We start from the raw sequence: 17,328 nt of genomic DNA on the forward strand, positions 1-17,328 counted from the left end.
CTGTTTCGGAAACCCAAATAGACGAAGAGATGTCAAATTGTCGCATCTCGCGCGGATTCTGAGAAAAGCGAGCCAATGCTACTAGCACGGTGTACTCCAGGCCTAAAAGATCGCTCTATGTCGAAAAAGAAACCAGTTACGCGCGCGCAAACAGCATCATAGGCGACCGACCTGATGTAAACAAACGTTTCGCAATGCATGCGCAATGCTTTTTCAACCAACGCACCGCCATCGCGGCATACAGTGAACTACAGAAAGATTCCAGTAACGATGCGCTAATTATAAAAATAAACGTTATCGTGCACGCTTTCAAGCAAAAAAATACCATTGTGCGTCACACAAATTCTTGTGGTGACTGTGGGGCCACATGGGGCGTGTTTGCCACCATTTTTAAATGACTTCTGCTGCGCATCTGAGGATGCCACTTTGTGGGGACGTTCCCAAAGAGTGTTAGAATAGTTCGGCACTATAATAAAAAAATCCAATTTTTAGTCCCTTTTGATATCATACCCGATACCCTTAAAGTGACGGGTGGCCACGAGGCTGGTGGCGACTTCAGCACCAAATTCAACCAAGAGTGGTTGGATAGCCAGGCCTGAGCTGCCCACTGCTCGCTGCTTGTGATGGGGGGCGGGGGGGATCCTGGGAGCATTCCCACAGGCAGCGTTTGAGCGGTGCGTACGTACCCCCAACGGGGCATTGAGAGCGAAATTGTACCTTTTGCGCTGCGCTCAAAACTCTTTTGCGTGTTTCCCGCTCGTGATATAGACATTGGGAATAAAAAAAAATCAAGACGAACGAATAATTTCACGATTAACTGTGGCAGGACGGATGTGCGTCATGGCAAAAAGGACTATTGCGTGAGCCTCACGATTTGAACCACTCCAATTTTTTGTTAGCAGTTGCGTCAAGGCAGGGAGAGAGAGAGAGAGAGAGAGAGAGAGAGAGAGAGCAAACTTTATTCGGCAGCTCAAGTCCGACCCGCAGAGTTGAGTCCTCCGACGGTGGCGGGATTGGCGGAGGTTGACCAAGAATTTCAATGTGGGCAGCCAACAGGGACCACGGGGCGGCCAGCGGCCCAGCTAGACTACGAGCAGGGAATATCACCGGAGAAAGGGTTGGTAGAAAGAAATGTGGGAAACGAGGTGGCCCGTACACAGCGCCAATGTGTTCATTGTCCGGATAGCCGCCGCATACCTGGTAGTGAGGTCGGCCTGGTGATTTCCGTTTGTAGTGGAGGGGAAGGGGAAGGACAAAGTCTGCGCCTGTCTGATGTATGTGGCGTGTCTTCGTGACATGAACTCAGATGGGAAGGGAAGTAACATTCTTGCTGTACGGATGCTGCCGAGATGTTCGCGGCGCCTTTTATGTTGCATCGCTCTATCCTCTTTTGGATTGCATTCTTCAGGCCACGGCTGAGGGCTGGCCTGGAAATAAGCGCCGGGGGCCAGAGCGTGAGCTCGTTCATTACCTTCTATGCCTTGGTGGTCACGAGGAAAACGTGCAGGTGCAAATGAGCTTGCATGTATGCTGCCAGGTTGGTGTGGACAGGGGATGGAATGTCATTCGTGGCGAAGCGTCGTAGGGCTCCCTGGCTGTCCGCACGGACTGCAATGTGGTTGGTCCGATGCGGATGAAGCATAAAGGCTTCTGCGATGGCTTGAGTCTCTGAAGCCGTGACCAGGGGGGCTCGCCTTCGTGAGCGTTGTGCAGACAAGCGCCAAGCTTGTCGGAGCTGTTTTAGACCAACTCGAAGCTCGTTCATTCGATCTTTTCGCGAACCTGAAATGGACTTTGGAAGCTTCTTTAAAGGAGCCATGAAGAGAAAACACAAGTTTGGTTCATTCGAAAGATTGCCTCGTTAGAACCATAACGACACCACTTATAACGCAAACTTCGCTCAAATAAGCTACATAATTAGGAAAAACGGGAATGGTCATGCGACCCACCAGCTCATTTCCCGCAACAGAACCTATGCCGTCACATGGGCTAAGCTCTGCGATTGGCGGAGGCCGGCAAAAGCAAACGCATGTTAGGCAGGGCTTACAGTTTGCATAGCGAGCTAAATGCCCGTGAAACATACTGCACATTCTTTTTATGACAAAGAACGGTGGAGTAAACGGTTGAAGTTCCGAACGAACACGCAAGCGTGTGCGCCAATGCGTACGAAACAATCGCCTGGCCGAGCTCGACATCTCGCCGTCGCGCAGACGAATTTTCGGGTTCGAGGCGCTCTGACCTTGGAGGAAAAATGCCGTAAACACCGCGCATTGACGCTCGTATCTTTCTGGTCGAAGCAGAGAGCTCGCGCGAACGGCTTTCCATACACGACACCGGCCAACTGGCATAAGCGATACTGCTACTGAAGTTGAACTATTATTAACCGTAATAAAAATACGGCACATACGTACCAGTCTGTATTCGTCCGTGGCGACGGCGCTGACGAGGCAGCGGTGCCGACGGCAGGGCGTTCGTCTGTTGTGGCTATCGCGGAATGGTCGCTTTCCCGTCCACCGCGTATCCCACAACTCTTGCCGCTCGTGCACTTAGAAGCGTTGAGCGTTCAAGTGGTGTGAGGTTGTTAAATGCAAGCCCGAGCTCCTCGGCGAGAGTTTTGTTCTCCGGATCAGGCGATTCCATGACTAGGGCTGCGGGTGCACTAGGTTTTACTAGTATTTTTAAAATGGCCGCCGTCTCGATCGAACTGCGTGTGGGTGCTATATGGAGTCGACATACTAAGTATCTGTTTCATGGACCGGCGCTATGACGCCATTGTACACGTCACGGAATGTTCAATTTTAGCGGGAGATTTAAAATTTTGGCTTAAATTGCCTTATTTCTCAGTGAATAAAGCATCATTTGCTTCCGGGAAAGCGCTTGGGGTACTATGAAACACCTAATCTTTCGAATAAAACAAACTTTTGTTTTCTCTTCATGGCTCCTTTAAAGGAAAACCCAATGTCCATTTTCATGGGAGGCCTTGTTTGACTGTAAACACGAGAGAGACCGGGGAACCATCTGAATCCTTTCTTTAATGGCTGCCAGAATTCCGATCGCGCGCTCGCGCCACGAGGAGCAGATCTTCTTGCTCTTCGTCTTCAGTGTTCATGATGGTGATATTTTACAGAGTCCCGCCCGCCGGAAGTGCGCTTGAAGGATCAGTGGCGCGCTTATTTGAAACCGTCCTCGAGCGGGTAAACGTGCTTGGTAGACCACCGTATAAGCTCCTTGTTGCTTCTCCGCAGAAGACACGCCCTTGTCACACCGTCACGTCCTGTGTACGTCTTCTCTATTCTACACATTTCCCAGAATGTCCTCGGGCCGGTTCCTCCCAGAAGAACTACGTCGCCTTCCTCCAACGCTTTACTGGCCGTTGCTTTTGTACGCGCTGTCGCTCCGATTTCTTTGAGATATTCTCGATGCCATCTTGCCCACCAAGTCCGCACGATCCGACACCTACTTCTCCAGGCCTCTTCGATATTCCCGATGATGAGACGTTGTGAATCGTTAAGTTGCTGTCTCCCTCCGATGATGTCCGCAGGGGTTATTGGCATAGGCTCGCCGTACACGTAGGTCAACGGTCGGTTATTTAAAGCTCCTTCCACTTCTCGGTTCGCAGCTCTTCTACTGTAATAGTCATCCTCGCTATGATTTTCCTCAGGGAGGTTTTAAGGCTGAGTATAAGACGCTCATAAAACCTTCCCCACCACGGTGCGCCCTCCGCTATCAGCTTCCACTTGATATAACGTGAGCTGCAGTAATCATCCAAGTTCTCTCGTTGAATGGTGCCCAGTACATCATTGATGTCTTTCGCCGCCGCCTTGAAGGTTTTCGCATTATCTGAATACACTATTGCTGGCATTCCTCGCCGCGCTGTGAATCTGCGGAATGCTTGCAAGAAGTTGAGTGTTGGCATGTTGTTGACCACTTCCAGATGAACTGCTCTTGAGACAGCGCAGGTGAAAATCACGACATACTGTTTCAGGCACTGGCCCTTGTCGGCTGCGTAGAGCGGTCCTGTAAAGTCTACTCCGCTGACTTGAAATGGCATGGCTTGCGTGACTCGGTCCGCTGGTAAGGGAGGTGTCACTTGGCTCAGTGGTCTTGCATTGTGTCTTTTACAAATTATGCATTTGTTTATTACTCGTTTGACCGTCTGACGGCCTTGCAAGATCCAAAATCGTGTTCGCAGCTGAGCAAGCGTTGCTTGAACTCCACCATGCATCGTCAGACGGTGAACTTGATTCACAAGCAACTCCGTGAAATGTCCTTGCTTCGGTAACACGATGACGTGCTTGTTTATCGCATTGCTAAATTGAACGCGTCCTTTTTGCCGTATAATCCCCTCATCGTCAATAAATACGTCTTGTCCTTGTATTTGAAACACATTTTTTCCTTTTTGGTGCGAATGGCTGTGCCCTGTAAATGCTTATTGAGCTTTCTTAATCCAGTAATTTTCCGCTGAGGTTATTTCTTGCGTTCCCAATGGGCCCTTCCAATGTTCTTTTTTAAGGTTCTTGACGAATCTAAATACCCAAGCAGTTGTTCTCAGAAGGCGATTGTATGATCCATAGTTCTCGATGTTCAGTATCGATGATGCCGGTCTCTCTGTTCCGTCTGTGCACTTGTTGCATTCGATCCTCTGTTCTTCAATCATTAACTGGTCGTCTCCTCCGCAGTTTTTGTAGCGATCCATTTCTTGTGACGCTAGCCAACTGGGCCCGCGCCACCATAGTTGTGACTCAATCAAGGCACGTGCTTTGATTCCTCGCGTTAGTAGGTCTGCTGGGTTATCTTCTTCTTGTACAAATGACCAGCTCCCCGCTTTCGTTTTCGCCCGTATTTCTGCGACTCTATTCTCTACGAATGCTTCTCTCTTGCTGCTTCCGTTGATCCAGTGCAACACTATCATAGAGTCAGTCCAAAAGTGACTGCTTCCCAGGTTTCCCACGTAGTGTTTTTGTACGTAATCTCCTAATCTTGCGGCTAGCACTGCTGCCATCAATTCCAATCGAGCCAACGTGAGTTCTTTGATCGGAGCCACACGACTTTTCGCCACCATTAATGTTGCCGTCGTTGTTCCATTGCTGTTTGATGTCACGAGGTACGCTGCTGCTCCATATGCTAGTGGGCTTGCGTCGGCAAAGACGTGCAGCGTTGAGTCTTGTATCAGACCTTGATTTTCAGCATAGCACCTGGGCACTTGTAGATGTTTCATCGCTAATGCCTCTTCAATTAAAACTCTCCACCTTTTGTCTTCTTCAGCAGGTAAAGGATCATCCCATGTTGTGTCCAGTTTCCATAGGCTCTGGAAACCTATTTTCGCTCGTATGGTGAATGGCGACAATAGTCCAAGTGGATCAAATATTTTAGCAGTTGCCTGCAGCACTGTTCTTTTAGTCAGTGGGAGCATTGTTAGGTCTGACACCCATTTCTCCACTGGAAAGCACAGAACGTCCTCGTGGTGTTTCCATATCATTCCTAACAACTTCGTTCGGCCGCTAGACCGAAGCTCCTTGTGCGCACCCTCGTCCTTTTCGGTCGCGTCGAACACTTCATTTCCTCGCTTGTCGTTTGACGTCCATTTTCTCACGTTCATCGAGGCTCTGCCGAACACCATTTTCGTCTCGTTGTACAGTTTGATGGCTTCATCGACTGTGTCCGCTCCGAGCATCACGTCGTCGACGTAAATTGCCCTCTGTAGTCTTTTTGTTGTTTCTGGAAATTCAGAAGTCATTTCTTTTAGATGGTGCTTAATTGTGGTTGCCAGTAGAAATGTGCTCGGTGTAGTGCCGAATGTCACTCTTGTCATCCTCCACGCCTGAATTTCGTCAGTTAGTCTTCCCTGGTCGTCGTGTTTCCACCACAGAAACCGCAAAGAGTCTCGGTCTTCCTCGTGGATGCTGATTTGCAAAAATGCCTTTTCCACGTCTCCGATCAGTGCAATCTTTTCTTTTCTGAAGTTTATAAGCATGGACAGTATGTCCTCGTTAAAGTTCGGAACGGCTTCTAAATTGTCGTTTAGCGATCTGTTTTCCATCGTGCTTGACGACGCGTCGAAAACGACTCTGACTTTCGTGGTTGCTCGGTCCTCTCGTATGACTGCGTTGGGGCATATAGTAGCAAAGGGTATTTTGTTTTAAGTGCGAATGCACTTTATAAGCGACCCCAAACCATCCACCGCCGGCGGCGGCGGCGGCGTCCGCAGTGCTCCTCTATATTAAAAAAGAAACAGCATCCGGCGCCAGGTTTCGATCCGAGGACTTTGCGGCCGCAGCGCGACGCTCTACCGACTAAGCCACGGACGCCACGCTGATATCAGTGTTAGTGACGCGCCTTATATCTTTAACGCATTCAAACTACGTCGTCAGCGGCGTGCGTTGGCGACTCAGCGGCGTTATAGCGGCTTGATAACTGCGTGGTGTACACGTGATACTACAAACCCGATGGAAGAGATGGAAGAGAAGGCGGCGAGGCGGTGGGCTGCGGGGGCCGAGCGCAAGCGCCGCAAGCGGGCCGACAACCGTGCATTCGCACTTTCACATTCTCCCCCTCGGGGAAATGCGGGGGAATTTTTTTTTTCTGCTCCTTCCTGCACCTCTTCCGCTACCCCAGAGGTGAAATATTCTGAGATTTCCTCGTCATACCTTCTGAGAGCACCACTCTTCTTCAGCGTCGTTGTTAATTGCCGTAGCCTTTTCACTGCGATTTCTCTGTTCGTGTCCAGGTTTACGTTCTCTTTCCATGGCAGACCTACTGCGTAGTGGCCATTTTCCATCGTTATTTTCTCCTCGAACCCTTCTAACACCTTATCTTCGTTACTTGGTGGACCATATTTCATTGTGATGCCGATTGACTCCAAATTCCAGAATTTCTGCAATTCGTCCTGTATTCCTTTATCAGTAGCTTCGACATGAAGTACCATGAATGTCTGGTCTTTTGTCACTTTCAGTTTGTTTTGACAGTATGGTCCTTGCACTACCCATCCGAGCGTTGTTTCCGCAGCCATTAATTTGTCACCTATTCGTTTTATCTTTCCTGTGAAGAATTCCCAATAAAAATCTGAGCCAATTAGCAAATCTATCGACTTTTGCGTTCTTGTTTTATTGGTGTCGTCGGCAATTGCCAAATCTAGTTTCTTCATCTCTTCGCTGATGTCTTTGCTGGGTGCTGGCAGACAATTACGGGATATCACGTCTACTTTCAGTGCTTCGCTTGTGATGGTCGAGCTCTTGGTTTCCTGCCCTACTGTTACTTGCACCACATCCATGGTCTTCACCGTTTCATTACCGCCGAACGAGCCAATCGTCAACTTTTCTTATTTGATGATCTTTGCACCAATTGCTTCTGCTAATCCGGCTGCGATGAATGACCTTTGGCTGCCGCTGTCAAGTAAGATTCGTGCGTAGTCGCCTGAGGAGTCTCCTTCAATCCAAGCTACCGCAGTTTGAAGCAGTACGCACTGCCTTTCCTGCCGTTCAATGGCATGCATGGTGCAGGCCGTCGATTCTTGTGGCTGGACCATCGCGGCATGTTGTTCTGCTTTCTTTTCTCGTTTTGTCCTTCACATTGATGTCGCGTGCCTTCCTTTACACTGTTTGCATCGCACGCTGGCTCTGCAGACACGCGCAGTGTGATTTGGCCGCGTGCACCTGAAACATGCCCGGTTAGCTGTTAGTGCTGCCTTTTTCTCTTCCATTTGCATATTGCGCCGACAATCCTCAGTCGTGTGGTTGTTCTGTTTGCAAAATACGCACACTCTTTCGGATGAGCTGTAAAAATTTGTTGTCATTCGAAACTGTCTCGTGCTTTCTTTTGACTGTTTTTGAGAGACCGTTGTTTGCTCCTTTTCTGTCTCCTCTCGTAAGTTTACTTGATGCCGAAGGAATTCAAGCAACCGGGTTAGTTCTTCTGCGCTTTTTTTTCCTGTTGACTCGTTTTGCTGTCTTTCTTCCCTGTTCCGTGTGTTCTGCGACAACTCCTTCAACTTGAACTCTACTGACAGTTCTGCTGGAATAGCCCTCTTCAACACTGGCATTAGCATTGGTGCATAGCACTCGGGTTTTACATCTAGGGATTCAAGGGCGAGCATGTTCACTTGTACCGCCTGGACCAGCCGTCGAAGATCTTCAATATCCTTTATTGATTTCACTTTTCGAATGTTTAACAGCTCGTTCATGTGAATATCCACCGATTTGTCGTGTCTTCCATAAGCTTCCAATAGCAATTGGACTGCATGATCGTAGTTCTTCTCCGCGCAAAACTGTAAGCCTTCTATTTCAGCAGCTGCCTTTCCGTCTAATGACGCCATCAAATAGTTGAACTTCTGAGCTTTGCTCATGTTAGGCCTGTCGTGAACTGATGACTTGTATTGTGTCCAAAATCTGTTCCACTCAAGCATATTCCCTTCGAATTTTATAAGCTCTAGCTTTGGCAATTTGACCAACTCCGATTCATCTGTCCTTGCGCTGCACTGTGGGATTGGTGCTATCGGCGGGCTATTTATGTTGCTTGGGATGGACTCCACAATGCTCATTTCAAGCTTCGAGAGTATAGCCAATATTTTCATGTCGTATTCAAGGATTCTTTCAAATTCACTGTCCGCCACTGTTAAATATTGCTCCATTTGGTTATTTGCTTCTTTAAGTCGCGCTTCCATTCCCTTGATCTGTGCTTGCGTGGAGCATAACGTTGTCCTTTCGGCTCTCTCTGCTATCTGCTGTTCGGCTGCGTTGATTAGCTGCGTAATTTGCGCGCGTATCGCCCTCCTCTTCTTTGTTACTATCTCTTTGCTCATCTTGGAAGAGGGTTGTCGGAAGTCCTCTTACGTTTCAGTCAGCTCGGCGGATCCCGTTGATTCCGCGGGGGTCTCCTCGTTGTCTGGACCAGGTCGATCAGCTGCTCCGACGCCTCCGTCTTCTGCGCTGCTCCAAGGCAGGCTGCTTGCTTTCGTGGCGTGGAGGTAGAAATCCTGGTCACGGCACCACTTGTAAACACGAGAGAGACCGGGGAACCATCTGAATCCTTTCTTTAATGGCTGCCAGAATTCCGATCGCGCGCTCGCGCCACGAGGAGCAGATCTTCTTGCTCTTCGTCTTCAGTGTTCATGATGGTGATATTTTACATTTGACAAAAATAAATCTTTCTGAGCTGAGCGGCGATCCCGAATCCGAAGATATTTGTGCCACCATTGCCGTACCTGAGCAGCCCCCACCATCGCAGGGCCGTCTCCACACCGCATTCAAAACTTGTGGGTCCCATATAGGCGGAGAGTTTTCATTTTCCCAGGGTGGGCTCAGCCCCCCTTGACTGGCAGCCAATGATGATGATGACGATAAAATGTACCTATCATCATGCACATACATACATACATACATACATACATACATACATACATACGTGCATGCATACATACATACATACATACATACATACATACATACATACATACATACATACATACATACATACATACATACATACATGCATACATACATACATACATACATACATACATACATACATACATACATACATACATACATACATACATACATACTGTAAGGCCCTTGAGCAACGGGTGAACCGAGACGTTTATTCGGCGATCCAGTCGGTTCCCAACACCGTACCGAGAGCGATGATGATGATGCACGAGCGAAGAGGATTGGGTAATGTTAATGAGGATGATAATGTTACTGCGAGGAGGCAATGCAGGAGATTGCCCAGATTGTACGAACAGTCCCTGGGAGTGTCGATGCTGTGCCGACGCGACATACGCGCTCACAATACATACATGCTTCTAGTGCGTTTCTAGTGCGCTTGTCTTTTCATGGAAAGAATTCGAAGGAATAAATGTAAAATATGTAAATATGCCGTCCACGTCTGCGCCACTTCGATGATGCATTAAACATTCAGGCCCAATAACAAGTGACACGGTAGAGGCACCTCTAAAGAAATGTCAACTGGAAGCACTGATAATGACACTTGGGGGAGTAGAGGGGGGAAAGGGATCAGCATCGCCCGAGGTGGGGGGCAGAGCCCCCTCCGGGAAACACTAAAGGGGGCTCGCTTCACCCCTGTAGCCTCCGCCTATGGTTTATAGCATCAACATGGAATTGGCTTTTCTCGTGGCGTTGCATCCTCTCAGCACCCTTCTTCCACTTCTGGAAGCCCGTCGTCAAAAACGAGAAAGCTCGTGTGCTACTTCCTACTTCCGCGAGTGTCTCACGGCACTCGTGGAAGAAAGCTACTGCACGCGCTCAAAGTCATAAGAAAGCCACGCAAACCTTTCAGACCACTCGTGGTGACACGAGCGAGCATCTTTGTTCTTCTGAATTAAATTTGAAGATTTTCTTCGGCACAGCCCGCAAACGCAGCGTATTTCCATCAGAGTATTGGCTGCGGCTTTGTGTGGAGGAGGAGGAGGAAAAACTTTATCCAACTGAAGAGCTGGTAGGTGGGCGGGGTCCTTAGTCCAGGACTCCGTTGGTTCTACCACCGTCTTCGCCCTTTCGGTCAGCCATAACTGCCTAGTCGGGTCAGAGCTGGCAAGCTCACTCCCCGGCCCGCTGCTCGTACGTAGGGCTGGGAGTTGGTTTCAAGTCTGGGTTATTCTGGCACTCCCAGACCATATGGAATGTGTGGATGCTACACCTGTAGCTGGACGCACGATGCGGATGCTTCTCCGTATTGTGGTCCTACGACATAAAATGGAAACCACGGAGCAAGAATATATAGAAACCACGACGCAAAAATTTTATTCTTGCTCCGTGATGGAAACAGAAGGCTAAATCACTGTTCCAATGTTGAAATCGTACCAAAATTTAAACATATTGAAGTGACTGGTAACGAAACTTTGGTGTGGCTGCCATAGGCTGAAAATAGTACGATCACTTTTGAGTCTTTGGTGCAATTTAAATATGCTACGTCCGGCATTTTCAGCCCCCTGCCCCCTCCAAATGCGCTGGAACGCAATCGCTTACATATATGTGCACGCAGGGTGTCTGCCTAGAAGTTCGGACTTTATTTGTCTGCCTTAAACCGTGCAGTGCGCGAACATATTGTCTTCAGTCTTTAACATCATTTTTTTTAAAACATTAAGGACAAAAATTTTATTCGTTAGAAACCCGGTGTAAGCAGAATTTTAGATAGGCTTCACGTGTATCTGAAAACTCAGCCAACCTAAATTACCTTCTGCAGTGTTGTATTGTAATAAAATTACAGGATAATTTCATTAGGTCTTTTGTTGTATTTATGGCGTATCTCTACCGTGGTCATTACACAAGTATACAAAACGGATTTGAAACATATTCCAAAGATATTCGGAGTATATTGATATGCTTTTTATGACAGTACTGCTCGAAATGTGTTTAGGCGAGTGTACTTTTATTGTATTTATGGAAAATTTTTTTACGCCCTGTTCATTTCTAGAAAATAAAAAAGCATTTTCAATATATTCTGAATATCTTAAGCGTACAATGGCACATTTCTGTAGTGTATGAAACTACTTGGAGATGGCTAAATCAGTGTTCTATTTCGGTGATAAAACGCTGTGTTAGGTAATTGACATTACCGATGGAGCGATGCGTCGACCATTGCAAAAGCTCGAGAGGACAACGAAAGCTGCTGATTCACGCTCCGTCCCAGCTTTCGTATCCGAAGCAATGTCCGAAGTTTCTGGAGTCATTATAACATATATACATTTATACATCGCGCTATAAATACGCGTAATTGGTCTCATAACAAGTGTGTTTGACTCGTTTTCGCTTACCATGAGTCGGTCTGAACCCATATCCACTTGATTGAGAAGCGTGACTGTCAAGGCATCGTTATTCAGCTTGTGCTTCTGCAAGAAACAATTGCTCAGTCTACTCTAAAGGAAGCACAGATACACTGGAACCTCGTTATGATGAGGTACTATTGGGACAGTAATTCATTTCGTTATATCCGATATTTGTTGTAACAGTGTAGCTAAAAATCGGTTCCAACCAATCGGTAATCTGGCCCCCACAAAAATCCTTGATACAAAAACGCATTTTTTTAATCTTCGAACTCACTATAAACAAGGTGACTATTATCTTCCTCCTTGTGGCATTTCAAGCTCAATGTACGATAGCATGAAACGGGAGATTACAAAAGAACAAAGTTCACCTGATGAAACAGGCCGGCGTTCCTATTTTTTAAAGGAAGGATGTGATCTTTGTCTGTTGGCTATTCACAGCACTGAGCAGGATGAAGTTTTCCGTAATGGCCGCGAACAAATGGGCCTTTTCTACAGTTTCGAGCCCCGCGACTTTTAGATGCGACGCTGAGACGAGCATCTCTTGCCGGCGGCCCTGTCCTGCGTCCGTCGTCGTCGTCGTCCGCGTCCGCACAGCTGCGTCTCTCCTCCGCTCACCCCCTCTCCTCTAGCGAACACTCTCGCCCAACATCTGCGGGCGCGTGGCGCAGCGCACTCTCACTCCGCCGGTGGGCGGCGCTGCGCGCTGTGCGCATGTGCAGTACTCTCTCTCTCTCCGCGGTCTCCTCTCCTTCGGGTGCGCTGCGCGCCGCTGCCATGCGGAGAAGCGTGCTGCCGACGCCGAGCTCCGGCGACGCGAAGCAGCCACCGTCTAAACGAAAACAACAACAACGTCTCTCATTATGCTCAAAATTACGCCCGCATCCCCTCGCGTGGAACCCAACGATGTGATTGGAACGCAATTCACGTTCACTACGCGTTTCACGCAATTCGACTAATCGACCCAACGGAACCCCCTTCAGCGTCGCATCACACCAGGGTTCCCGCGAGGGGAGGTGGGCGTAATTTTTTTCCAAATAGCTTCTCAGCCTACCGGTAAAATATTTCTTCGTTATAACCGATAGTGCGCATATGGCTATCAGAGTTTCACTTTCGTTATAAAAGAATGAGTACCGCTGAAATGAGGCGTGACCAATAAAGCGCTTTTTTAATTCGCTATACCCGATAATTCGCCAGTATATCAGTGTTATAACGAGGTTCAACTGTAAAACATTTCTGAGAAGAAAAGGTAAGTACCATGAGCACTGGTTTCGGTCTCGTGTGCACAGTTTGGAGCGGGGAGGATGAATGTGCGGCGTGCCTATTTCCTTTTGTCATTTCTTCATCTTAAATCGTGGCTGCAGTGACCTGCACGGATCTGCACCTACCAAAATTGACACACACTGCAATACGTTGCAAAATCAATAAAGTCGTTGTGAGTCATACCTATAAAAGGCAATTTAGACATCGTTGCTTCCTGAACGCGAGCACCACTTCACGAAATACAATGGCACTAAGGTAACCGGTGATGGTGGACAATATATAATGACCGAGTGCTCAATGTTCAAGGAAAATTTGTGCCTACGTCGTAAAACGGAGAATAGGAGTGTCGTCCCGATATGCTCATTCTAATTTCTAAACGAAGAGAAAACATGCATAAGGTACCTGTTCAGAATGCTGGGCTGGCGCATATTCGATGCCAGCATATTGCACTGTTGGAGGGAAATAAATCGCAAACGAAGACGCGGATTCCGAGAAACACTATGAGGCGAATGGCGGGTGAAATATTTTTTGAAATTTTTTCGGCTGCCGGGAGAGGAGATCGACACTGTCTATTTAGTTCGCTCCCTAACAGGTTTATGTGAAAAATTAATTGCGAAACCTTAAGCTGTATTAGCAGAAAAGGAAGAATATAGCATGGTAGCTTACCGCGTCATTGGAGCCGACAGCAGCGTCTTGGTCCGTCTTCTTTCGAAGAGAGTGGGTATAATTTTCTCGCTTGGGCGAAGAACGTGCACATCCAAAGGTAACCGCTGTTGCAATCGGGGAGGCGTCCCAGGGCCTACCTCCGCCAACACCGTGGTAGCCTAATGGACGAGCGATAATGCAGTAGAGTTCGCCTCATGCGACCACGAGAGAGAGCCTAGAGTAAAAAATAAAAAAAAAGGCTGTGATTGATTTCTCTTCCATAGGAAACGGTAAACCACGAAAGTGAAATGTGGAGCGAAATCTGGAGCTGAGCATGATTTGCGGGTCGGCGGCTGTCTTGTGGGTGTGCTTGACGAGCGACGTCCTCCTGGCGGGTCGCTTCTGCAAAGGTGTACTGACGTCATTTCCGTGACGGATATGACGTCAGTGAAATCTTGGTGTATACTGGCATAAAACACTTTCGTGTTAAAGTATAAAACCCGAAAACGAACAACCCGAAGTATAACGTACTCTTTAGTACTAAAGGTTGCTTCCTCGAAAGAAGACCCTACGTGCAGGGGTGCACCCTTTACAGGCCGCTTGTTCCGTTGTACTGACGCCACTTCCGTGACGGATATGACGTCACTGATATCTTTATGTATCCGGGAATAAAACACTTTCGCGTTAAAACGTAAATGACGATACAGGTACAGCAGTCCGTAAGCGTGCTTACAGCATACAGAGTGCCAGCATGATCCGATGCTGAAGAACAAGTGAGCGGCGCTTGAAGCGATTTATAATCACAGTGCCAACGGTCACTCAGCTTTCTCGGTGCTTTGTACACGGCACGAAAGAGTACAGACGCACACGCCGCACATGAACACTCTCTATCCCGGTCCCGTGGAAGCCAGCATGCTGAGTCTGAGAGAGGAGGGATTTGGAGATCTCGACGAGCGGCGTGTGTTCGGAGATACGAAGCACCGGAAACCGGATTCAGCCGGTTCAAGAGCGTCAGAGAGTCTGGGGCTTGTCATGACCTGTCCGCTGTGCGAAAAGAGTTGGCTTCACCGCACACCACAGCTGTTCGACGGTGCACCCATCTTGCGGTAACGCGCGCACAGGGTTAGCGACGCGCTGAACTGGCACGTCGTCGGGCACGTCGTCGTGTGTGATCAGGGTTTTTCAACTGAAGTACCCTGGTGTGACGTGCTAAGTTGGATGACGTGATCCCACCCTGCTCCACGCGCGCTCATCCAGGCACCCTAGGTCTCCATGACGTCGCCTTGGGAGTTCTCGCATTTGTCGTCTGCTTCGCACGGGCTCGCTCTCCCTGCTATTTCTGGATTGAATGTGTGGGTTCAACGCGCCGACCTAGCGCAGGCGACGAGGCGCGCCGTAGTGGAGGGCTCCGGATTAATTTTGACCCCCTGCAGGCGAACCTTACCGTGCGCCGAAATCTCGAATACATGCACAAGCGTTTCCGCTTTTCGCCTCTATCAGAAAAGCGGCCACCGCGGCCGGGAGTCAAATCCGCGTCCTAGGGGTTCAGCAGCGCAACGCCGTAGCTAGCGTCACTAGTGACGCTAGTCATAGCCACTGAGCCACCGCGGCGGGTCTCCCTGCTCTTTGCGCTCGGTTGACTCTTGGTGCTTGTCTGCACTAGATTCCGCGTGTGCGTAGTAACCTTTTATCACAATGAAAGACTTCAAACCGCATACCCTAGCTCAAGACGTGATTTAAAGCTCAGTTTTTGATACCGCTCCGGGAGAAACATTGCCGGAGTCTCCCCATTCCTTGGGAAGCCGGTCCCGTGCGGAGCGCGAAGAGTCGGAGCGTCAGCTCCTTTATCGAACAATCTTTCTAACAAAGGTAACAGCCAGCTGCTAATAACTGACAAAGCGAAAATGCAAGACGAAAACAAATCCCAGGCCTCCGGGGTTGCCGGCTTTGGCCGACGGCATTTTCCCGGTAATCGTATACCTAAGGAGATGGTAAAACAGTTTTGTAACCTTGCCGAACGCTCGAAAGTATTGTATCACATCACTTTGCGTTGTCATGTTGCCATATGTCCTTGCATGGGCCGCAAAAAGCGTGCTGATTTTATACCAGGCTTCTTCAGTATGGAGGCTTATTGAGCAAAACGTGGGCAATTGAGCACGATACCAAATATCAGTTCAAGCTCGAAGGCTGTACTCGTATGCAGTGCATGGCGCCATAGCCGCTTCATCCACAAAGTAATCGTGATTTCAACCTCATCTGATATTTGTTAAGTGTAAGCCAAATCACTTGGACTTCGGAATGACACCCACATTTTTCATTACTGCTTTCCTGTCCTTATAAAACCAGTACGGATAGGATCTATGTGCTAGTCGATTTACGTATAATTTCTGCAGGTGCGCCGCCATAACATGTTTCCGCCTTCTGTGCACAAGGTCGCGGGTTCGATTCCCGGCGCGGCGGCCGCTTTTCTGATGGAGGTGAAAAGCAAAAGCGAACGTGTGTACGAGATTTCGGTGCACGTTAAAGATTCCCAGGTGGTCAAAATAAATCCGGAGCCCTTCACTAACGCGCGCCTCATCGCCTGCGTTGCGTCGGCGCGTTAAACCCTACAGTCAGTCAATCAATCAATCAATCAATCAATCAATCAATCAATCAATCAATCAATCAATCAATCAATCAATCAATCAATCAATCAATCAATTGATCGATCAATGTTTCCGCCTTATCATTCACGCACGCACGCACGCACGCACGCGGACACACACGAATGCACGCATGCTAGTCTCGCGTGCGGTAAAAATACAGTAACAGTATGTTTGTTCAGACGTCTAAACATAGTGTTACTGTATTTTTACATAGTGTTACATAGTGTAACCTATAGTGTTACTAGGGATAATTACGGTACATTTCCCGCAGCCATATCTTCCCAATGCAGATATCCTTTATAGTAAAACTGCACTGAAGAGGAGGAGGAAGAGAAAACTTTATTTAGCTGTAAAATTGAACTGGTCAGTGGCGGGGTCCTCAGTTCAGGACAAGAGAGCAAGAGTAATTTTCTTTAACTAATGGAAAGCCATCGAGATTAGACCAGGATTTGTTCTTTGCGCCTGAAGGGGGTGGAAAACAATAAAGAGCAGCCTGTTCAGTTTCGATTCTTCGGTTTCGATTCTTGTTATACTGGAAACCGGGACGTATGCAATTTATTGGATTTATTAGCGAGTATATGAAGTCTTCAACACCGGGATCATGTCATAACCGTTCGGCGTGAGAGTCAGTTAAGGCACAAAAACCGCCTTCGAGTACTCTGGACATCGTTGTCTACGCCGTTTCGCCGCGTGGTGTGGCACAAACCTTCTCATTGCATTTGCATGTGAACAAACAACTGACGTTGCGGATAGGCACCTTCCTGCACGCAGCCACAACGAAAGCAAAATTTGTGAAGAAGAGAATGTATGCCATACAGCCTGAAGGAGATATTCACGTGAACTTGTGAGCCTACCAAACATCCCCAAACCTTCTAATAAGGCGTTTGTGACGGTGCAGAAAAATGAATGCGTTGGGCAGAGAAAAAAAACATTCATCTGATACAAGTCAACGACAACGAAAGAAATAGAATACAGCTGTTTTATTGCCTACTGCGC

This window comes from Haemaphysalis longicornis, unplaced genomic scaffold, assembly GCF_048455015.1.
Source record: "Haemaphysalis longicornis isolate Haplotype H1 unplaced genomic scaffold, Haemaphysalis longicornis Haplotype H1 scaffold_5, whole genome shotgun sequence".
Taxonomy (NCBI): domain Eukaryota; kingdom Metazoa; phylum Arthropoda; class Arachnida; order Ixodida; family Ixodidae; genus Haemaphysalis; species Haemaphysalis longicornis.